The sequence below is a fragment of the Ammospiza caudacuta genome, chromosome 1 (assembly GCF_027887145.1).
Source record: "Ammospiza caudacuta isolate bAmmCau1 chromosome 1, bAmmCau1.pri, whole genome shotgun sequence".
NCBI lineage: Eukaryota > Metazoa > Chordata > Aves > Passeriformes > Passerellidae > Ammospiza > Ammospiza caudacuta.
This window is the reverse complement of record NC_080593.1, coordinates 10208711-10233953: the sequence shown is the minus strand read 5'-3', so window position 1 is coordinate 10233953 and position 25243 is coordinate 10208711. Positions and strand designations below refer to the sequence as shown.

At 38.6% G+C, this 25243-nt stretch overlaps 1 protein-coding gene across 2 annotated transcripts in view; it reads left to right on the top strand.

The window, feature by feature from the left end:
* Positions 1-25243, top strand: part of PTPRN2 (protein tyrosine phosphatase receptor type N2) — a 634110-nt gene that overhangs the window by 41705 nt on the left and 567162 nt on the right. The window lies entirely within an intron of this gene.

Below are 25243 nucleotides of genomic sequence, written 5' to 3'. Positions count from 1 at the left end.
CTGTGTAATTTTATCTTGTATTTCATTGCTGGCAATTAAGTTTGAGTTGGCTGCCCTGTTATTGTGCTAGAGTCATGGAATGGTTTGTATTGGAGGGGATCTTAAGGATCATATAGTTCCAACCCCCCTGCCATGGGGAAAAGAGTCCTTAACTTGTCCAGGTTGCTCAAAGCCTCATCCAGCCTGACCTTGAACACTTCCAGGGATGGGGCATCCACAGCTCCTCTGTGCAGTCTGATCCTGTGTCTCACCACCCTCACAGTACAGAATTTCTTTGTAATATCTAATCTAAGCCTGCCCTTTCAGTTTGAAATAATTCCTCCTTGTCTTGTCACTACATGGCCTTGTAAGAAGTCTCTCTCCATCTTCTGGTTTGTCCCCAAGCCTCCTTTGATAACTGATTTTTTGCCTGTGTAGTGTAGCTTAAAAGATTCTTATTTCTCAAAGTTTTCAATTGTGAAGCTTTCGACAAGTTACTGTTTGAGGAGTTTGTAGAGAATGTTAGACAAACTTTTTAAAGAAATTGGAAGCCAGATTTGTCCTTAGTTATTTGAAACAGCAAAATTCATACAACATTACAGAGTATATTTCTGTTTCCTTTATCATGAAAGCCTATGTTCTTTGTATGCAGTAGCAAACTTGACAAAACTACAGAGAGTAATGAAATTTCAAAGCAGTAGTAAGGCACTGGGCTTTCAGCAGAGAGGGTCATTTGCAAGGAATACAGCTGGCTTCAGTTTTAGTTTGGCCAGAACCTGCAGTCAGGTACTTGGAATAATACATCTGACTACTCATCCTGTGGAATTCTAAGGTTTTATAGGAAATGGACAACAGAACAAAATAGTACTCTTCATTTCTGGCAACACGAGTATTAACAGTGCAGTTCATGCACACTTTAAGGCAGCATGAAGTTGCCCTGATGCTGAAAAAGCTGCCTGATGGATCTGTCTTCTCCTGAGCTGGCATTTAGCTTTGCTCCTGTGCTGCTCTCATCCTGCCCTGTCCTCTGCAGGCTGGGAGAACTAAACCCACCTAAAACCAGCCAGAAGTGAAAGAGGCAGGAATGAACAGTCAGGGCTGTGACCATGCACTCTATGCCAGTATTAAATGCTCATGAAGTCCTTTTCCAGTGTTTTTTTTTTCCCTCTATCTCTGCAGATAATTATATCCTCTTTTTTCCTGAGACAGAGCCACAGTATAAGCTCCTCAAGGCTACTCATGTTCAAGGAGATATTATATTCTTGTGTCATTAAAAGATTTGATCCAGGACACATATTTTTTCTCCGAAAATGAAAGTAGCTGGAGCTGCTAAAGGGGCACAAATGACTCTATTAACTTGTCAGGTGTCAGGAGTTCAGGAGATGGTCAGATCAGTTTCCACTGGCTCTGAACATTTTCTGCCAACAGTGTGTTTTAAAATCTTTAATTACATATTATTATTGTCTCAAACTATTAGGACTATTTTATTTTGCCCTCTGTCCTTTTGTCTTTAGTCACTGCATTGTCCTGGTTAGGTTGCTCTGGTTTCTGCCACCTAGAAGGTTGGTTTCAGTGATTTGGACAATGCTCTCAGGCACACAGTGTGGTTCACGTGCAGGGTGAGGAACTGGACTTCTGCAATTCTTGTGTGTCCCTTCCAGCTCAGGGTATTTGAAGGCAGAATGAAGGGGACAATCCAGCATTACTTCAGCCCACTGCCCACAGCTCTTTGAGAACACAATCCTTCACTGCAGAGCAGGGATGCAGGCAAAGTGGCCTGAGAAAGCCAAGGAAACAGTTGTTAAAATGCCCTCCTAGTGAGAAACATGGAGTCAATGAACTCAGGTACCTCCTAAAACCATTTTTGTGCTGCAAGTGGAGCAATGTACTCCTGATGAATCATGCTGCATCTGTAGTACATCCACGTCCCAACGTGTCACATCAATAGGGGATTCAAAGGGAATGACAAGTAAAAGCAAGGAGTAACAGTGTGATGGAATGTAAGTAACATTAGTGTCTCTTTTTTTTCCAATCATGCTACTTAAGAGGTCTGTGCTTTGATGTATAATACAAAAGGGCAGTAGTGGAGGGAAATGTGAAGGATGGGTGGGTGTTAGTGATGTGTAAAATAGCAAGCTTGCCTTTAAATGACTTGGCAGGGACCTAGCTGTGAAAAAAGGCACTGCTGACAACTTGGAATCCCCCTAAGTGTGATGTCCCTTCTTGAGCAGTCTTAAAATTGAAATGGTGACAGGCTTTTAGATTTGTACATCTGCCTTCTCATTATTGAAAGTAAGTTAGGAAAATTTATATTAATTGATGTAAGGAAAACTGAAAAATGGCTTTCAGTTGGAAAATTGTTTCCATTTATAAATAAGGAAGGTCTTTTATTGACATGTATACCTATTTTAAATAAAATAGATTAGCAAGAAAGGAGTATTTATTGTGGTTTTGTTTTATTGTTGTTGCAACATTTACCTGGTTAATGTCTTTGCTGATGATCTTTTGCACTAGCTGGTACATGGCTTTCATTTTGCTTTAGCTAAATTCTTGTAACTTACAGCTTCAGGTCGAAATGCCTTTTAAGGAATGCATGCACTATTTAGTGCTTTTAAAATGAAAGTACAGAACTGCTCTAATCCCCCAATTTGTGGAATAATTATTCTGATGTAGTTAAAAATCTAATTTAACTTTCACACAGATGTTTTGTTCAGGAAGTTTTCTTTGCACTTTTATCTCCAGTATGGAATAACACAACGAATCACCCTGTGTAACTACACACCAGCTTTGCAATCTTTGAAGAAGTAAAGCTTAAAATTTATTAAAGAACAATGAGAGGAAAGAAGGGACTCTTAAAAATTAATTTCAAGGTCAGCTTGAAGCGGTGCCAGGCTCTCAATCTTCTACTGCTCTTAGCAAAGGGTGTAGTCCTGTAGATTAAGTGGGAAGGGCCTCTTCAACTGCTGATGCACAGGATCTGCAGCAGTTGCAGATAATTTGATTTCTTTTCCTTAAAAAAAAAAAGGTCAAGAAAACACATCCCCCAAATATTAATATGTTGCTGCTTTGGGATTTTTCTGCAAGTGCCTACATAAACAAGATAACCTGAATTATTAAAAGTGTGAATTTAAAGAGGATTTGTTGTGCCACATTTGTTAAACACCCACACTCTGTGTGGGCACTCAGAAGTAAAGTGATGTTCTTTGAGTTCAGCTTAACTGCTGACTGAGCCTTTTCTTCACAGTATGGTTGAGGTTGGCAGGGAGCTCTGGAGGTCTTCATGCCCAACCCAGAGGCTCAGGCTCCTCTAGCTCAGGATTGTGTCCAGTTGGCTTTTGAGTGCCTCTGACAGAGGAGATGGCCCAGTCTCTCTGTGCCACCTGTGCTGGTGCTGCTGTTCCTTCTGGTGAAAATGCTTCCTGATGCTCAGGGGGAACCTCCTGTGTTTCAGTTTGCGGAACCTCTTGTGTTTCGTTTTGTCCCCTTTGCCTCTGGTCCCATCACTGGGCACCACTGAGAAGAGCCTGGCTCCATCTTTGCACTCTCCCTTCAGATATTTATGCATAAGATCTCTCCCAAGCCTTCTCCAGGAGTGTCAGTCTCAGCTGTCCCAGTTTTCCTCACAGGAGAGATTCTCCAGTGCCTTCATCATCCTTGTGGCCCTTCCTTGGGCTCTGTCCATGTGCAGCAGTGCAGGTGTGGTCTCACCAGTGCTGAGCAGAGGGGAAGGATCACCCCTTGAATCACTGCCTTGAAACACTCCTCAAATGTAGCACAGCACAACATTAGCCTCCTTTGTCATATGGACCTAATCTTTTGTGGCAGCCTTTGGCACTTAAGGATTGAAAACTCCAATTTTTAAATTGCTGCCTTTGACTCATACACTATGATAGTTTTTTAAATAAGCCCATTTTCCCCCAGCTCTCTGTCTCAATGTCTCTTCAATGAGTAAGACTTTATTTAAGATTGTATAAGGTCACATCTATCACTCTAGCTTTTGGAAGTTCGATTTAATAAATACCTGGAAATTAAATTTTAAAAAATGCTAATGTATAATTAATATATATATTCTGAGATGTGCTAGGAAGGGGCTCACTGTTGCTGTGTCCTTCTCTGTATTGGAATTTCTACACAATAATGCAAATTATGCCATGTTTTCCACAATACTTCCTTCATCTTTTCTGGCTTTGGGATTAGCCATCTGGTCTTTGGTCCAGTGCTGACTTCAGCCAGGTTGTGAGAACAGTAGGAGAACTGAAGCTATTGCAGTAACCTGCGCTGCTGGTAATTCAGTGCAATTTACCTCTCTGGCTTTCCTAGATATAATACAGCTCAGTAATACAGTAGCCATGGATCCAGGATGCCTCTCAGTCTTGGATACCCTGTTATCTCTCTCAGATGATATGCTGACCCTCCTTCTTATAGATAAAAATTGTTATAATCAAATGCAAATATTACTGCCCAGCTTGGGATTTGGAACCAGTACAGCTACATGCTAACAAAGTGCACAAGTTGGGGTAATTTATCAGAATTCCAGTACATGAAGAACCCATAAAGACATTCCTAGCAAATTATGATGGTAGTGTTAAATGACACATGGCAAACATGCCCCTACATTTAGGGGGATAGAACATAAGTAAATAAAGGTAGTATAGAAAGTAATCTTACCACCCTAAAGAGTTGCAGCTGAGCCAATTATTAGAGATTGGGAACAGGCCTGATGTTAACAGGCCACAGCTGTAGCCAGTAAGAAGAGTGTTATAAAAGAGTGGATGGGTTGGTTGAGGGACCTGGAGTCAGTTGGCTGCTGTGGGGACAAGGAAGAGTCAGTGCCTGGAGGAGCTGCCTATGAGAAACATCAAGGAGGTGTGAAACTCCAGCAATATGGAACCCTTGGACTATATATGACAAAACCTACATACTTTTTTTTTCTAGAGGAAAAGATGTGTGCAGTCAGAGGCATTGCCACCTGGTAATTTAAGAACTTGCTAGGGTGACTGGTGAAGTTTTACTTAGGATGTAAATATTTTAAATAGCCTTGGATTCATTAAGCATTTCTTTCTCTGGCAGAGCAGGGAACTTATCTCTTTATATAGTAATTTTTTGTCTTGGCATGAAAAAGTAGTTGAATCTGGTACCTAAATTCTTGCACGCTAGAAAATGTTATGGATTAATTGAATCAAGATGAGCTTTAAGCATGTTGTTTACAAAGAAGTTTGCATTCCAAATTTTTCTTTCAGAAGTCTCCTTTTCATGTCAGGATGACTGGGAAATGTATAGTGTACATTCATTTTAAGAAGCCTCTGGTAGACTCTTCCTCACCTGTACTCATACTACGTGTATTATTTATCATCCTCAGTGTTCTGTTTCTGCTATTCTTAGCATGTGGCTTTGTTTCATTCAAGCAGTATACTGACTGTGAGGACTGGTTAGGAGCAATCTATACAAGGCAATGAAAGTCTCTTAATTTTTATTTTAGAAGTTCGTGAGGGAAATTATACTGTGCAAGCAATACCAGTAAAAAATTCCTTGCATTTTGGTTATGTATTAATGAAGAAAAGAATTACTAGAAATAAGAGTTCAGGTAAAAATCTTCCATTTTCCTGTTGTGTGTTTATCTCAGTTTGCACAGATGATGTGTACCATGAAATTCAGGGGGATTTCATGGTACACATCCAGTGGGCAGGAAAGTCTGGAGGTAATACAGATTCAAGATGGAGACAAGATCTTCAATGAAGTTTTTTACCTGATAGTAAAATGAGTTTTGAATATTTTTTTTAGTCACTAAGAAATAAAAGCAAAATAACTTTTAAAGCATTTCTTAAAAACTATAAAAATCTGCTGTAGTACTTAGGCTTCTTACAGATTGGCAATTTGATTCTTGGTTTCAGATTCCTGGGTGCTTATCCTTTCTCCCCAAGCATTCAATAATACTTCTGCTTTGATTTAGCCCTCCTCCAGACCATTCTTTTTGGATTGGGTAATTTTTACTTTTCTACAAACTTTACTGCATTGCTCCTGGTCACTTGTGTAGAGTTATTATAGGGAAGGTAAACGTGAAGGGTTTCAGTCCTGCTTGTTCCATAGTGCTGAGTTCTCTCCTGGTCTGCTTTCTTTCCTGTCTTATGGCTGTCACCTTCAGTTTGCTCCTGCTGTGCTTTCTATTCCATTTCTTGTTTGGCCAGTATCAGGAACTTGGGCTTGTTACCCTGGTGGGGATCCATGCTGCTGATTAATAGCACAAGTAGCTAAAAATAGGTGGAGTTCAAGCAGGAGACATTTGCTGATAATGAAATGTTCTGCCTTTTGTCCAGGGCTCTCAAATGTGATTTTAATCAGGTGACAGAATGGCCACTACTGCTCACAAAATGAAGGAACTGATGTATCATTTTTTAAAGTCATCCTCTGCAGAATGGAAACTTCTTTTGAGGAAAACAGAAGGCACAAGCATGTTAATCAGTTTAAATGTTATCTACAGTTATTTTTTTTGCTGTGGATGAGAGGCTTCTGCTGAGGGAGGCTGTTTAGAGTGTTGTGAAGAGCATGTGACAAATATCTTTTATCCCTTTTCAAAGTGGGAGTCTTGTGTCCTTGTTTAACTGAATATAAAAGGTTTTGCTTGAATTTGAAATTCTGAAATCTATATAGCAATCATAGGTGTAATTATTTTATTGCTTAGCTGGAAATACACCTTCAGATACTTTTTTTTTCCTCAATCTGAATGTAAGTTGTTATTACTCTTGCAATGTAGTTTAATTATGGTTGTTATTGTCACATGGAAAGCTGAATACAAGCAACTTCAGGCAACTCTCATACCCCTTGACATTTTTCATCAGTATTGCTACAGTTGGGTGCTCTGTGCTCTTTTATCAAGGATAAATATCAAGGATAAATTTATCAAGAATAAATTATCTTTCCACAAGGTGATAGGCCTATAATGAACAATTATAAACACTAGAAGTTATGCTTTATATGTCATAAACATTAGAAGTTATACTCTTCTGGCACTAATAATTAATCCTCAGGTGTATTGAAAAGATTCTACTCACCTAAACCCTGAAAAGCAGTGCAGAAGAAAAGTGAGCGCTTTCATGGGAGTGCTGATGACACAGGTTATTTGGGGAGTATAAAAGGTGTATTCTTGATCTCTTTTGTCACATGCTAATACATTTCCAAAAGTTTCATCTCTAGAACTTAAACTAAAAGTTTTGTTCTATCAAGAAGATTCATCTTCTTGGAAAAGCTGAACTGGCAAGTTCTTTGACATGCTTAAATTAGAAGCATGATGTGTTTGCCCACTGGAAAGGAAAAGCCAGAAATTTTACAATCATTCAAAGAAAAGTAAAGCTTTGTGATTTTTTTTTTAACATGCTCAACTTGAAAATATTGTTTGTGTATAAAGTAAGAAAATACAAGCCTGAAAAATGCTCCTGGTTGGATATAACCTATACATGTTTGCATTACTTTCCTCATTTGGGCACAAAATACCCTACCCTACCTAAATCTCCTTGGCATTTACATCCCGGAAGTCTGCTTTCAACTGAAAGTAAAAATTACTGTTCAAAGTTAGAGAGATAAACACACTGAAACCTGATTTCCAGCCTAGACAAAATTCTAGGATTTGGCTCTTTTATACCTTAGGACTTATGACTGAAGAATAAGAAAATAATAAGTTCACTTTACTGATGAAGTGATTGGAGTGCAGTGAAGATGGTCATGCTTTCTGCTGTGTAAAACAGTTCATCTTCTGCTTATGGCTTAAAAAAAATTGACTATTTTATGGTGGAAAGGGAATATACTGAGAAAGTAAGAGAAAAACAGGGAATCATTTTGATCTAATAGGCTTGTAACAGATATTGGGAGCCAGAGGCCTAATGCATTAAAGTAGAAGAAAAAAGCGGTCAGTACTCCTGTATTAAAAAAAACCAAACAACCAAAACCAAAAACTTTTACAAATGTCAGGCTAGACACTTTTCTGTTCTGTTGGAGTATTTTATGCCATCTGTCTAGACTGTAAGATCTTTAAGGCAAAATGAGATACACAAGTGGCACATGGACCATTGCTAGTACTGTTAATTGCTTGGTTTTCACAACATCTGGCACACATTATATAACACATTTTCTTCTGCCTGTTAAAAGCAGATAATATTTATTTACCTGCCTGTCACTAGGGCTTTGAAGAGTCTTATGGAAACCAAAGGAATAAATGAGCCCTGGAGGTGAATTGAAGCTTTTTAGACACTCCAGTCCAGACACAGCCTCTAACTCTGGGTTTTTGAGCAGTGTCTTGCCTCTCACTGGAACAGTTTTCTGATGCTCTCTCCCTGAACATCTGTTGATGGCCACTTTCATAGCCAGAATCCAGGGCCAGACAGAACTCCCCTGTTGCAAATGGCCAGCCTGATGTTCCTAAAATTTCCTCGCTACTGTGGGACCCGTTAAGCTTCATGGTGGTGGTTTTATTGTGCCATCAGTGCCACCTCAGTTGGCTGAATGGCAAGAGTCATAAAAGGGGAAGAAAAACATTTTATTTTCTGTTGCCTGTTTCCTTCTACTGAACTGAGGAGATATAAAAGAGCCCTTGGAGTATCAGAATTAAAAAGGCCTCAGCTGGAAATGTTTGACAGCACTGCCTCCAACAGAAAAGGAAATAAAATGGGACCAAAAAGTTGACTGTGTAGGAATAGCATATACAGAGTTAAGCTTGAAGTGGGTCACATAACAGGAATTTATTCTTTTTTTCCCCCCCATCTCATTTTTTCTTCTGGCTTTGAACCATTTCTTTTAAAAATGAGACCTCTTCAGTTAGTCATCATAAATTAGTCATCCACCAGTGTTTGAGGAATTGGCCCTAAGTGAACTAGGCTGGTGTAGTAAAGTATAATTCAGCTCCTGTGTAGCCTTTCTTTGTGAGCAGGGCAAATGAGCTTGGATGTGGTCTCTGTTTCTTTGTGCTTGGATTCCAGCTGCTGTGACTGGGTATGGAGGGCTCCTGCATGGCTGTTCTCTATTAGGACCTCACTGCAGAAAGGAACCTGCTGGTGCTGTGCTTACATCTCTCTGACTGCAGGAAACATCCAGATCCTATCTAGCCATATTTATCTGCATGAAGCTGCAGAAGCTAAAAGTCATCCCACGGTGTTTTAGCATATGCTGAAAAATGAAATACTGTCAAACTCCTACAGTACTTGAAATAGACTTGAAATAGCCTTACAGTTTTGCTCCTTTACACTTTTTCTGTAGGGATCATTCAGGGATTCAGATGCAGTGGGGCACAGAAATAGAGAATGAATCTCTCACTTGTTGAAATGAAAATTAACCTTCTGAACTAAGATGGCTTTCATGCCTACTTTTTGTGCTACACAGAAAGTGCAGAATGAATAATTCAATAAGTGATACTCAAGTTTATAATTTGAAAAGAGAAATGTCTGGAAATCTTCTATGAATGAGATCTTTGTCATTTTTTAAGCTTGATTGCTACCAGCATAGATGATGGTCTAAAAATATGCTAACTGTTGTTCACACCTATTCAGTGTAGCCAACAAGGAAATTTCATGTTTTGATCAGCAGTATGTATCTGCAAAATAACATTCTTGGTTCCAGTTGCAACAAGTAGGAATTTGCCATTAATTTTAAGGTGGCTGAATTTCATTCCTCTGTGTACAGTTAAAACAACTTTATAGATGGGAGAGGTATTGAACATCAGTGCCTTTTCATACACAATTATGAAGCCATCCATCCTGATTTGAGGGTGGTGGGTGCTTTCCTACTTGAATTTTGCAGTTTAATTACTTTTCCTGTTGTGTGTGTATGTGTACTTGATGAGAGTCTTCTCCACAGTCTGGTTTATTACCCCATGATTTCACAATGACTAAGTAGTGATTCAAAGAAGATTGAAATGTTAATTTCTTTTGTTCTCCTGCTCTTTAAGAGGCCAGCATAGGTAGAGTGAACACCACTAAAATAATTTTGGTTCTAATATTAACTACACAAGTACAGAATGAGATTCTACCTTCTCATTGAGTTGAAAGAAGAGAAGCCCCCAAGCTAAGGTTCCTAAATCATCATCTTACTCCCACAGATGATCATTTTCAAGTGGCAGATGATTATTTCTGGAATCAAGAATCTTACTTACTTCCTGATGTGTCAGTTTTTATTTTTTCTAAGTTGCATTTAAATACTCTTTAGGTATAGATATCACACATAGCAAAAAAATATAATCTCAAATGCCTAGGCTAGAGGTAAACCTGTGAGGAATGTTCTGGATTTTTTCATTTGTGAAATGATTATTCAAAACCATTCTTCTCTGTATCCAGAATGATTTTTAGACTGCAGCTGTCTTGCTGAATATTCATTATGAAATATTTGTATTTAAAAATAAACCCATTAGTTTTGTTTCTATCACACCAACTTGTCTTTTAATATGTGCCAGTGACCTAGCATGGTGACTGCATCTCTGAGCCTTAGGTCTCCAAGGAAAATCTTCATATATTAGATTTCTTTTTTTTTTTGGTAAAAATATCCAACAATATGCAGATAATGTCAAGTATTTTTAGCAAGGTATCCTAAAAATATAATACAAAGTTATTTAGCTGTTTTCTACCTTCTCCTTTAAAAGCTCATGTGGAACTACTCTCTCTTGTCCTAGGCCCCCATCTCTACCCTCATACTTCCAGGATAAACTGTGTGCTTTCCAGCTTGGAGTTATTTCTGATTCACAGAGTTGCTCATTTAATAACAGAAGGCATTCACTGTGACTAGAGTAAAATGTAGCTAAGGGGAAGCATATTTCTCCCTTTTCAAGGATAAAGAAAAGTTAATTCACTTTCATATTCCTAATTTAGCTGAGGAACAGCATCTCTTCTATAATGCAGCAGAAGCATTTTCCCAGACCGCTTTAATTCCTGAACATTTAGGATCCAAACTTCTTTTTTCAAAAATCAAAGGCCTGTCAGTGCCTCTGCCAGTAAAAAGATACCCCCTTGGTGACTGTTCCACTATATATTGTGGAAATATGACCCCCTGAAACAGTGGAAAAGGAGGCACAGAGGAGCAGGCAAGCCAGGGTTACAATGCCCACAGAACTGGTGTCAGGCAGAGGCATTCAGCAAACCTGGAAACCTCATGAAGCAGTTCAGTGTAGGGGGATAGAACACAAGTAAATAAAGGTAGTATAGAAAGTAATCTTACCCCTAAAGAGTTGCAGCTGAACCAATTACTAAGGATTAGGAGCAGGCCTGATGTTAACAGGCCACAGCTGTAGCCAACAAGAAGAGTGTTATAAAAGAGTGGATGGGTTGGTTGAGGGAACTGGAGTCAGTTGGCTGCTGTGGGGACAAGGAAGAGTCAGTGCCTGGAGGAGCTGCCTATGAGAAACATCAAGGAGGTGTGAAACTCCAGCAATATGGAACCCTTGCAATGTAATGACAACAGAACTCTTGCAATGTAATGACAACAGTTCAGTACAATGTACAGGGCCTCCTTTTTTAGTTCTTCCTTCCTCTTGAGTGCTTGTATTGCCTGAATCTGTGTTTTTCAAACATATTCAAGTGATTGAGTCTTGACAAAATTACCATTTTGAAGAGGCTGGCTTTTGGTTTTCTGACATCTTATGGAACACAGTAGAGAGGTCTCGTCTCAGGTAACTGGAAGATCACTACGAGAAACCTGCAAGACAAGTTGAAAAAAATAGAAATTGTATGGCATGGCATACTTAGATTATTTTAGAAAAGAAGTCTGGGTTCAGTTGCCTCACAAAGGGCACCTTGAGTTGTTTCAGGTGCTGTGGGTATTCTGCCTAATGTCTCTGACACTCCAGAAAGGACTGAGTCTCCTACCAGATCTCTCAGTGCTGTGTGGATATCTCAGGCTGTGGTATCTCAGATGGCAGTAGAAGAAAATGTTTTGACAACAGATTCCAACCCCATTTTATTGCAGTAATAGCAATAATAACAATAATCATGAATATGTTTTTAATACATATGTCCTGTAGACATGCTTAATAAATTTGTATCTATACAGGTATAATACAGACTTCTATACCTGTAGTTTGCAAAGACAGACTCTGATACTGAGTTTTGCAGAGTGCCTCGTGCTGACTGGAGGTGGGAGAGCAGAGGTGCAGCAGTTAGTGAGATTAGCAATCCTCTTTGAGTAATTGCGCAGCTGTGTGCTTCGTGCTTTTGTGTGCCGTGCCTCCCGCTGGGGCAGGCACTGCACACTCAGGAGCTTTGCAAGTGAAAACATAATGTACTTTATTATTCTCCAGAAAGGGGAGGGAGAAACCAAGCAAAAAATAACAAGAAACAAAAGCAAAGTACATTTAGCTTCCCTTCATCATAAAGGAAAAAAAGAACGCAGCAGGAAAATAGCTTCCATATTTTTAGGCATTTGTGAGTCACCCTAAATCTCTTAGGATATTTTAGTAAAAATTATATTAAAAAAGCTTCTATGAAGTAATGAACTCGTAAGTTTTTCTGCGTGACATGTTTCAGTTGCTTTTTTAAATGTTTCTTTTTAACTTCCTCAGGGTAAAGAATCAGTTATCCACCTGGGAATGCAAGTGTTGTGAAGTGAGCATATGGATTGTGAGAGGAAAAAAGACTGGGTAATCTTTTCTGAGGTTGGCTCTGGCATTCTGTAGTTCTGCACTAGGCTATCAGTAGTAGCAATAAAGGTGTTCACACCTCTGGGAAAGTAGGGGATGGTGGGATAATCCATGGCCTAAGGTCACTGTCCTGCCCTTAAGGACCTTTTTGGCAACTGTAGGGTCTGGGTTTAGGCAGGTGTGGTGGAGATAGAGAATGGGTTAGAATAAAGTCATAGTGTTGTCAAAAAATGACAACAAGGGAATTGGAACCTTAGAGAAGGTTTTACCAACAGTGCAGGTAAAGGCTTGGAAGATCTGGAATGATAAAAGTCTCCAGTACCCAGCTGTGATTTGAAAGCTTGTGGACACTTTCATATCATTATAGAATTAAAGTATTACAACTAAAAGCAGCACTAACTGAGCAGTAATTATCTTTTATATGTGCTCTACCTTTAATCCAGAATGACATAAATTGTGTGTTATTACATCATCAGATGTCAATGGGCAGAGCTGCTGAGTTTAAGGAAAGTGAGGATTTTCTGAGAGGTGAGGAGGATACAAGTATGTATGAGCAGCTCGCTCCCCCTTCCTCACACTTGCTCCCTGTCCTCATATTTTATTTAAATTGGGAAGTTGAATAGGCTGGGTTACTCTGATGTAACTCTCCAGTAGACTTGTGCCACTTGAGGACTGTTTGTTCATTGAACCTACATGTAAAATAATATTTTTAGTTATGTAAAACTGCTAAAAATTTTGGCAATTACTTAAGAAATGACACAAAAGGTTTTTTGATTTTGTTGTTCTGTCACCACATGAATGGCTAAAGGCAAGTTGAATGGATAGCCAAAATGTCTTAGCTGTAAAAATCCTAAAAAATATTCCATGAGCACTATTTCGCCTCCACGTACCTCTCTGTAAAAATGTTCCAGGATGTTATACAAAAGAAAGAGAACTGTAGATAGAGATTCTTGTTCTGGTCCTTGACTGATACTTTCCAACTGCCTGCAGGAAACTGAAGCCACCTTCTCAAAACAGGCCAGTGCTTGATATGAATCTGATAGTTAAGTTTTATTTTTAACAAAGCTCAATGAAGAGAAGTAGATGAGTTCTGTTTCCTTGTACAAAGTAGTGTGTAATAACACTTCACATTTTAGTTTGACATACCAATAATGAAACAATTTCAGGTGTATCAGGCATTCTTGTCACAGTCCCATCTTGGTTTGAAAGAATACTTCAAATGAGGTTGCACATTAGAAAAAAAAATTCATTTACTCATCTGGGTCTAATTTTAGTATTCTTGTGCCTTTACTTCTGCTGCATGATATATAGATTGTAGAATAGAGAATTAAGGTCAAAAAGCTTTGGATTTTTTGGGTGATTTATTTGTTGCTTTTTTTGGTGTGTGTTTTTTTAAGGTCCTATAATTAGGATGTTTTGTAAACACTGCATTGATGTAGAAAGCATTGCATACACATTGTTCCTTGCTTTCTGTAGAGTATTGGATTCAGAAACAACACAAAATTAGATTTGTAATATATTCATCAAATAGAAACTCTCCAAGTATAGTTTTAAACATTATGTTTTAATGTTTTGGCTGAAATTCAAATCCTGAAGGAAGAAAAATATTTTTTTGAATAATACTGGTTCATTAGAATAATTTAGGAATTTTTAAGAGGGCTCCCATATGAGGTGCCAGACTGATTCTAAACCTTGCTGAATATCATGTCTCATAGAATTATGCAAATGCTGGTCAACTGCAGACTGAAGGCTCATGTGTGGAACTTCATGAAATATTAACATCAATAATTTTTTGGAGGAAAAAACAAAATCAAGTCTTTAATTAATGAATCTTTGGAATCGACTTGCAAAACTATCAATGGGATTATTGTAAAACAACTTCTGTTCTCAGGATACCTCCAAGAAATGAGAGAGTCCCTTTCTTCTAAATTCTCAGAAATCCCAAGACAGAGTCCTGTAAAGTCAGTGTAAGATGCTAGCCGGGAAATGCAGGGCTGTTCTTATCTCTGCCTCTGGCTTATCTCTGCACCTTGGACTTTTTATCACTTTTAACACATCATGCATTACAGACATTTCTGTGGAGATTATTCTCCTGCACTTCCTTTCTCAGACGCTCTTATTTTCTCCCATTTCCTCTTTTCTTGTACATTTTTCTTGTTCAGTTGTTGCACAGTGAAGTGGTCACTATTACCTCTGCTCTCCCTCCAGTATTTTCTTCTGAATTTGTACCTTTTACTGTTTCCAATTTTCTAAGTTTCCTCAACCCCCTTGATTCTCTATTTCCATACAGGGAAGAAAAGAAAACCAGAACAAAACAAAAAATCCCCTCTGAAGTCAATGTTGGTAATTCCTTTATGGATTAATAGGTCTCATTCTTGTTTTCATTGTGTATGCTCTAGGCTAATTATTGTTACTAGGGAGAGGCTGGATTCAGCAGACAGAACCAGCTCTGGAGTTCAGAGCAGCTTGGTGGAGCAGTGGAGGAAGTTCCTGATTGGTGAATAGGGATGTGAAATTCCCCATTCCTTTCTCTTCTCCATTATGTGCCTCCTACCTGGGAACTCTCAGTAGCAAAGAATATCCAGCAGAGGATAGGGAATGAGCACAGAGAAGTCTGTAATATGGAAATAAAGTTTACAAAGGAAAAACAGCAAAGACAAAAACTTAAACAGAAAAAATAGTAGGTATTTGGGCCCTAATTTCCTGCTCAGATACTTCAATTCCATCAAAATCACCAGGCATTGGAGGCCAAGTTGAGAGCTGGTGTCTCTATGGCTGCAGTGTAGCAAAGGCTTTTGTCTGCTCTTAATGGAGAAATGCACCTATATGAACTCCTGACAGCATCCAGCCTTCAGATTTTTTTCCTTCATAAATGGATTTGCTGAAGTGCAGTTTCTCCTTGGTGGTTAAAGGAGTGCAACAGATGAACTTCTAGAATCTGAGAGGTTCAGTCTTCTAATGATATTTTTCTTGTTTTTCCAGACAGAGAAAAATAGTCTTTTGTGTACTTTTTAGGAAGGAAACAGAAGATGAATTCTGGTGTTACTCAGCATGAACACTATTTGTCATATTTCAGAATCATCTCTAATTTTCTTGGCTTCCTCCCCAAATTGCTTTAATCATTAGGCTTTTTCTTAACTACATCTCTGATGTGTGTCATTATTGTGGCTGGCTCTCAACAACTAGCCTAGGGAAAAAAAAATTCTCACTGGTCTCACAGAGTAGGCAGAGCTGCTTCACAGACACAACAGCAGGATGTATTCTAGGACAGCTGGCTCTGCTGCCAGCCTCAGAAACACCAGGGTGAGTCAGGAGTAATTAGAGCTCAATTACTGGTCAAAATCAAGACCATTCACTCTCAGTTCTTTCAAATAGGTGTAATTTCACAAAAGTAAGTAGAAGCAGATCATTTAACTCTGTGATAAATTTAAACATCTGTCTGCAATGGATTTTGAATCAATATAGAATAGATTTAATTCTTTATCAGCATAGCAGAGCATTGTCCTAATTCTGTCCCTTGTCATTGTGATGCCCATGTGGGGGCTTCAAACACAACAGCCCAACAGGACTTGAACAAAGCCACAAGGTGCTGCACATGGATTGTTTGTCAAGAGATAATTTGTATTGATAGGGACAGCTGAGTTCTTGGTAGCTTTTAAAAAATATCTAGTAGATAAACACTGTTATGATTTTTATTTCCTGTGGAAAGGGAGTTTTGGGCATCTTAGTAAGAACTGTTAATTCTGTTGTGCTACCAATATCCCTGTGTGACCTGTTTCTCATAACTCTGTTCCATCCTAGAGGAGGCTGCAGCTTCATTCGCAATTCAAATTCCCTGGGCAAATTGTAGAGATAAATCTTGATGTCACAGTCCATTGAATTTTACTTAATATTATTATTTTTCCCTCAAGAACTCCAAGAGACTCTTTCTTCATTGACTTTCATTATGTTTCTCCAGTACATGAATAATTAATGTGGATTACTCTGGACTGTTTAAACTCTTTATTAAAGAAATTACCAAGTGTATATAATAGTGTCTCTTCCATTAGATGAACACAGGTGATTTCAACACTCTAAATTAACATTATGATTCAGAAATGCATGATGAAGGCATGAAGCTGTTTTTCCAAACAGCGATTTTTACTGTTTTCTACATCTATCAGACCTCCATATGGATACAGAGAAACAGACAGATTTAGACCAGTGTTTGGGTCCTGCCTTCCTTTTTTGGAGCTCTTTTGTAAGAGTAGCTCCCACATCCATGGGTGCTGTTGTCCAGATTAGAATTACTTGCCTGCAATAAATGACTCTGAACTAGCCCCTTGCACTCAGACTTCTTGCAATGATGTATTTCTTTTTTCCTTCCAAGTTGTTTTCACCAAGTCCACATTGTAATTTTAACCCAAAAATTGTAACCCAGCTCAAATTAACTGTGAAATAGAGGTGAAGCAAAAAGGAGAGGGATTTTTTAAAAAGTCTGAGGAAGGAAAATAGAGGGGATCCTATGTGACAGGCACTTGGTCATACTGCAGCTCTTGGTACAGGCATCTGTGGTTGAAAGATGATGCACTGTTTTCTAAGTAAAACAGAACATAAAGGCCAATAATAGCAGAGAGGTCCTCTGCAAAAAATGGTTTCTGCCTTTGAAGTCTGCTTAAGATATTGTTGGGAGTGGAATATTACCCATTATAAATATTGGGTAATTGCTTAGTTTGAGGCAATGTAAGTGGATGAGAATTGCTGTAAATTCTGGTTATGTGTTTTTAAGCACCAAGAAGATACTCATTAAGAATGTCTGCCAAATAATGAAAAGAAAATTTTGGCACTTGTTAGAGGGAAATGAGAAACATGTCTCTTTTCCTTCCTTTGATTATGGAAATAATGGGAGCTTTCCCGAAACAGAAAACATAAAACATAACTTTAAAAACCATTTAAAAAAAAAACCAAACAAACCCCGTCACCGAATCCAGCTCTTAAAGATTGAGTACTTTCAGAGAATAGGACATAAGTTTCTGAACCATGTAAGTGTTTTGGATTTTTTACCTGAAAGAGTTATCTTCCAAAGCACATAACCTCCAGACAGAGCTCCTGTTGCCTCTAGCTAATGGTTCATTACTTCTTTGACCCAGCTTGTCTTAACCCTGACTGTGGAAGACATCTAGAATTATGTTATAATTAGGATTTAGAATTCACTCCTGTACTGCAATTTTGTAAAACAAGTATGCTGGAACAGACTGGCAGTTAGTGATGGGCAAAATGAGGTTGATAGATATAATGATGGCAGCAGCTCTTTCACAGAATAAATATCACAGAGGCCTCTGCAGTGCAATGCTGGCTGGCTTGTGTGCAATGATATTGAGGAAGGCAGTGCTGGTAATGTCACACTCTGCTGGATGGAAGCTTCAGTGTTGTATCTTTTGGCTGTGGATAATACCAGAAGGTTTTGCTGCCAGCAGATTTTTGTGGGCAAGGATATTTTACAGGCAATGACAGGTAAAAAATCAGGCTGCTTGTTGATGTATTTAAACAGTGAAATGGAATTTAGTCTCAATGGTGTTCAGCTTTTAGAATCTCTGCCAGGCACAAAAGAAAGTTTTGCTTAGTTGCAGTTGGGATTTCAGTAGGCATTGGGTGATTTTAGTTCCTGCCCAGAAATTAATTTAATTTTAGCTATGGGTGACCAGAAGGTGTTTAATTGCAGTTACTGAAGGCCTGCTCTGACCCTTATGACATTATGTCTACAGTTTGTGAGTATTTCAATCAACAATTTTTAATTCTGAAGTAACAGATCCTTCATTTTGTATTGTAAATATGCTATTTTTTCCCATTATGGGGCACCAAAATGGCAAAAATCTTTTGTCTGGGGCTCGAGTAAATGTGATGTACTCGAGTAAATCACATTTGATGCCTTCTGCCACAATTAAAGGTAAAAGATTTCAGTCATGATCGTAAGAGATAATATTTGAAATGCTTTAAAATTATTGTCTATTTATTCTGCAAGAAGTGATTCATTTTTTACAATATAAATAGTGTTCAGTATAATTAAGTATTAGTGGATCTAATTGTTTGGCAGATTATATCTGTGCTCCCCATTTTCCTTTGAGAGAATGGCATTCTTGCTAAAGAAACAGAGTTAGACAGTGTAGCAGTGAGAGCATTGTAATTTTGCAGAAGAGACAGTGTAGCAGTGAGAGCATTGTAATTTTTCAGAAGAGATAATGCAAGTTCTTTTAATGTTTACAGTGAAAAAATGACAAAATGGCTCATCAAATGGTGAATGAGCCACTTTCTGAGCCCTGGGCAAATGCAAATGCTGTTCTAAAGCTTTCTTAGTGATGGACTTTCAGTGTCTCTTCTCTTCATGACCTGTTATTACTGCTCACATCTCCAATTATTCTTAGTACTGACCTTTTCTCAGTGCTCCCCAGAAGAAAAGCCCTCCATCATTGCAATCATGGCATTAGTAATCAGATAAGCTAATGGTGTTCTCACTACAAAGCAATTCCTTTCCTTAGTGGTGAACATGCTCAGACTACTTACATGCAAAGGAAAAGATCTAATTTTTTCGTCTAAATGCAGAAAGGACAAAGTAGAGATTTACATAGTGAGAAATAATAATAATAAACACCACAACATGTCTGTCTATGTTGCCTATTTCATGCACTAATCCATGGTGAAGGGCAAGTGATATAAAGGAGGTAACTGAAGTTCTGCTTTGTAATGTCATTGAGGCTTTGGGGGCAAGTCTTGGCTGTAGGTTTAGTACTGAAATTTTTCCTAAATGAATGAAAACTCTATTCTGTGATGAATTATTCTGGCTAGAGTCATATTTCAATATACAAATCAGTGTGTATGAAAAATGATTGAAAGAAGGGGTAAATCTGAGATGAGGAAGTGTTAGCACCATATGGTAACACTTATGGGAAATTTTGCCTTACTTTACTTTGGGAACTTTTCACGTAAAAGATTGCACAGTCCTGCAGTTAACCACTGCAGGGATTTCTTTTGTCATCTTTATGACTGTTAATTTGGATTAGAGTAAAGCCTGGATTCTTCACCAGGGATGAGTGCTCCTTTGTATGAAGCTTTGTACATGCACATAATTAAAAAAGAATGGAAAAAACCCTTCTCTCAAGAGTTTGCAGTATTACAAAAACATCAGGCACATATTAAACTCATAAAAGGTGGAGTGAAGAAAGAAGATCAAAGCTCAGTATATTTTATGCTGACAATATTTTTCTCACTTTCCCTCTTGGGAGAAAGAACCCCTTTAGTATTATGTGCCACTTTTAATATTATTCTTGACCACATTGATTTACTGTTCTTTCATCACTAAACTATTATCCAAGCAGTTGTTGATAAACCACCACAGGCTCTGAGAGCTTGATCAAGTCTCTTTTTCAGTGTAGAAGATTCTGGATATCCTGAGACCCTCAGGAGACACCAGAATGTAACTGAACCTACACCTGCTCTGAAGAGCTCTGAATTGAGGTAGCAAGACAGAGCAAATTCTGCCCTTCTTTTACCTCCTGTCCCTTAGTTCTCTCCCAGTGACACAATGGAAGGGAGAGAGATGGGGAATGGCTGAATGGGCTACAAGGGAAGTGGAGGGCTGTGGCATTCACATTCTCTGAAAAAATTCCTTTGCCAGGATTATTCACCTGAGAAGCCTCAGAGAAAAAGAAAACAATTATCTCATTTGCTTCTCCTGTGTTTTGCTCCTTTGAAATGTGTTTGGAGTTTGTTTACCCACAGGTGATTGTGTCATTGGATTCTGGTGGGAGTCATTTTGACTCTGGCCAATCAGTGGCCAAGCTGTGCCAGGACTCTGGAAAGAGTCACAAGTTTTCATTGTTATCTTTTTAGCATTCAGTAAGTATACTTTCTATATTCTTTAGTATAGTATTCTTTAATATAATATAGTATAATGAACTAATAAATTAGCCCTTTGAGAACATGGAGTCAGATTCATCATTTTCCTTCCTCTGTCGGGGCTCCCTGATTTTACAATAGAGGGCACGTGTGGGCATGGGTGGACTGGACTGCCAGCAATAAACACTGACAGGTGACAGAGCTGCTCACCTGCAGGAGGGAAAGGAGAGGGGACAGTGTAGTGGGGGCAGTGCCTGGGAATGGCATGAACGTGTTTGGGAGGGTCAAGGAGGGGCAGCTGCATCCTGGTGGTGGGACCATGTTTTCTTGGAGAGGAGGAGCTAAAAAAGAAACACTTCTCAGGAAGAGAATGGAGGAGTTGGGAACAGAAAAAAGGAGCAAAGGAGATAAGAATGAAAATTTAAAAGGTAGGGCTAAGGAGTATCCTGGTTTTTTGTCATAGTGAATTCCATAATGAATCTAAAGCAAGGAAGGCAGTTAGTCTCTTGATTTTTCACAGGCAATTAGTAAGTTTTGAGTCATGAGTATATACTTACATTGCATGTGCACATACCTGTGTAACCCCAGGGTTTAGGAAATTGGGATGAAATTTGCTTAAAGCCTGTGATCAGCTTCATGTACATTTTCCTCAGATATTCTTGCAATTTTGGGTAATTCTAGACTTGTTAGCACACATGTATGGCAGACAGATGAGGATGTGTTGAATAGATCACAGCTTTAGCAGACTGAAAAAATTTATCTCTCACCTTTATTAGTGAGCAGAATATTTCTCTCTCAGATGATTTCTCCCGTCAGTTTTTTGCAAGAAACCTCATTTCATTTTTCCTACCAATGTGTTCAGATTATCGTTCATTATTGTTGGGCATCATCTTGGTTTCTTTAGTTAAAGCTATCACAGTTGTGTGAATTGAGCACATCTAAAATACAATTATTGGACCATATTTATTAATCCTACTATAGGAAAATAATGTGACTCACTATTTAGAGTCTTACATAGCTGGGGCTAAAGACCCAAGGAGGCATTGACCTGCCCAGGTGTTTCCTTGTTTATTACCCTCACCAGCAGTGATGAGCTCACCCTGCAAGGTCTCCTGACCACATCTTGCAGCCAAATGTGAAATAAAGAGGTAAATGTGGGGTGCACTTTTATTCTGGACTATTAAAATGTTAAAGACTGCTGGCATATTTTGATTAAGGGAACATATACTGGCTGAAGTTGTGATGGGCCAGGGGTTGTTAAGGTCTGCAGATGTGAGGAGACATTAAGTGCTTCCATGAATATTAGAGTAAGAGAGTGAAAGGAAAAGGTAGCGATCCTTCAATAACACAAAAGATTTAAGAGGTTTGTATTTTCCCAATTTCAGAAGAAATGTAGCTGGTTTTACCTGTTATTTGGATTTTTGTTTTGATGATTATAAAACAGTTTTTGATAAACAGGGAGTTTATCTATGACCTACTTTTAAATTTTAATTTAGAAAAATGCTTACAGGATTGATGGCATTCTTGGGAGAGGTGGTTAGTTTAGGATCATCATGAGTTGGTTAACAGGGGGAAAGGACAGAGAAATAAACATAATATAATCTGTTTGAATCATCAGTCAATGTCAGTTTTAAAAAATATTTTCCTTCTAAGAGAAATTTTACAGTTTCTTCTAGATGAAGTTCAAGTGACTTCATCTGCTGCATTGACTGTCCTAACCTTCAGAGGCTCCTTGTATAAGTCCAAACAAACAATATGTTCCAGTGCAATTTAAACTTTCCTATTTTTTTCTTTAGGAAAGCAGAACTGCTGTATGATGAAGAGAAGGAGATAGTTTTATTAGTGTCTCATGAGAAGAATGAGTTGAAAAAAGAAACATAAACTTTTAGGTCCTGTACTTGCAGCAGTATTTTGTGATTGTTTTGCTGCCTTTCTGAGAAATAGCACTGGAGATGTAGAGGGGGAGGAAAGGGAGGCAGAAGAATTTGCAAGGCCCTATGGAATCTCTTTCTGTGACTATTAAATAATACACCATGTAAATATACTGTAGTGTATATTATATACAGTATATTAACCTGATCTGTCACTATTGAGATGTGGAGACCATGCAAGTGTTAATAAAGAGTTGAATGTCAGTGCAAGTTAGGTAAGAAAACTCTAAATTCTACATTTAACAAGGCAAAGCATGCTGGATAATTGTGTGGAAACTTTGTTATTTCAGGGCTGCTGTGTGAAGTGAGACTGGGGCTTTAGGTTTGGTGTTTGAAAGTAATGTATCAACAGTTTATGTGTACTGGGACATTTTTTGTGGTAGGGAGATTTTTTTGATAGAAAATGCAATGTGATTTTGCTCCCATAAGGCATGAACTGAATTAAATATATTTTGGAGATGATACCGCTTCACTCTTCGGAGTTGACTTATTACCACCATTACTAATGGTAGGTAGATGGTATTTAAAATGAAATATGATATTTCTTAGTGTTCCAGCAAATAGCAGGAGATAAATTAGTAGCTAAATTAGCATATTAACTGGTTGGGTGAAATATGCATAACAATCAACTCTAGCAATAAATAACTAGAAAGGAAATATTTTTCAAGGCATTTTGGAGGTCCTTGTCTATTTTAGAGTAATCCTACATGGATTTAGTTTACTATGCATTGACTTTTCTAGTTTGCTCTCCAAGACATGGGTTTACAAGTCTGATTGCATCAGATTCCTTGCTGCAGTGAGCATCAAATAAACAACAGTTATTAAAAGAGAAGCTAAAACGTGATAATGCCAGTTTTCTTTTGTGCTTTTCCTGGAAAACTTATTAGTCAATAAAGCAAAATCAGAGTTCTGTAGAGAAGTAGCATGACTGTGCATTTCTTTGTACCTAAGCAGGCTTGTTTTGTTCATTTTCTATCTGTATTTTTCTGCTTCTGAGAATCTCAGTGTATTATTATAGGATGGCCTGTCTCTGGCAGGTGGCTACAGACAGCAGGTGGTTGTAATCCCAGCTCCCAGGTGCTTCAAATCATTGGAGTCAGGTGAACCTGTCACTGTTTGAATGTGCCACTCCACTAGAAATATTCCTGGCTGCAACTTCTCATCTGACACTTTTGGCTCCACAGCACTGCAGGATGGGAAATGTCTACAAAACTGTCTTCCCTCCATCACAGGACAAATTCAGCAGCATTTTCTGGACACAGATATTTCAGGTTTCTGGTTTTAATTCTTTTTTTAACCTCTCAGGAAAAAAAAAAGAAATACTGATTTTTTTCTAGCCATGAAACCTTCTTTTTTTTTTTTTTTAGAAGAGTTAACTTCAGATTTCTGGAAACAGGAACACTGAAGTATACATTCCAAGTCTAGTTTATATTGGTGCTTGAAGTCTTTATTTTTTTTTCTGCAAGAATGCCTATCTAAAGTGAGCATTGTTATTCTTTTAATTAGACTCTTGTTCTGTGAGCTCTGTGTGGATGTTTTTGGTCACTGCCTCTCATTGTCCTTGTCTGATGCCCTTTATGAGTCCATGTACAGCTCAGGCATCCTCCTGCTCGGCTGGGTCAGTAGCAGGGCTGCAGTCAGGTATCTTCAGTGAGTTTCCAGCCACTGTTTCAGGTCAAATGGTTCTTACAGCAGACTTGTCTGGGCCAAAATCATCCACATCTCAAGAATATGTTACAAGCCACACTTTGTGTACTGTGTGGGTACATCCATTCTGCCATACTGTGTGTGAAGAAGCTTTCCTTGTCTGAAACTTCCCTTTCAAAAGGTACCAAATGTATATCCACAGTTTACTGTGACATGAGTAAAAGGATGAGAGAACTCTTATTCGTGTGCATATTGTAAATCTGTGTAAGGTTATGTGTCTTTGCAGGCAGGTGTGGGATGGATGTGAAGAGCTGTTTGTTCTCCAGCATGTCTTGAATTCACATAGCTGGGTTTGTCTAGCTCAGACCTAGCATGTGCTGCTAAATCCTGCTGAGACACATAGCATATTAGTTCAGGCTTCATGATGTACTAATACAGTTATCTGCTGAAAGCCTTTTCAGAAATTCCTAAGTCACTCTATCTCACCAAAACTTTTCTTTTAGCAGGATTAGGAGCCAGGTAATTCATGGTCAGAGGGTTCTGAGCCTTTCAGTTCTTTTTCTAAGGATATTTTATATAATCCACTGGACTCCCTGGTGATTAGAGGTGCTGTACTTTGTGCTTTCATGGAGATAGGCATGGCTGGGGAGAGAGGATTTGCTCATTGGTTTGGGTCTGGTGTAGTTCCTGCTGGTTTCTTGATGCAAGGTGTGGAAAAGTTCAATATTGCTTAATATCATAACTCCATGTGGCCATTTATAAATAAGATATTTTCCAGGAAAATGAAAAGGTTTAATTGTGAAAATGTGTTCTTAAGGGCAGTGTTTGTGTCCAACCTACAGCTTCATTCCCCAGATCTGCTCCAGTCCTAGACCTTTAGCTTTGTCAGAAAATAAAGAAACTACTTTGGGTAAACAAAGCGAGTGCCCTTAGCAGTAGCAGGATATTTCACAGTGCCTTTGCACCTGATCCTTGTCCCTGTGCCCCAGTGTGGAGTGACCAGAGCAGGGGCCCATCTTGCCCACTTCCCTGCTGCCTTCACAACTGTCAGCAGGGACTCATTTTGGCTGAGGATAAAAGCAAAAATAACCATTGACTCAATCCCTGGTTGGGTGACACCAAGGGAACAGAACAGTTTGGTCACAAGGGAACAGAATACTTTATCCATGAAGATGTGTACAAGTGAAAGAGCTGGGATTGCCAGCCT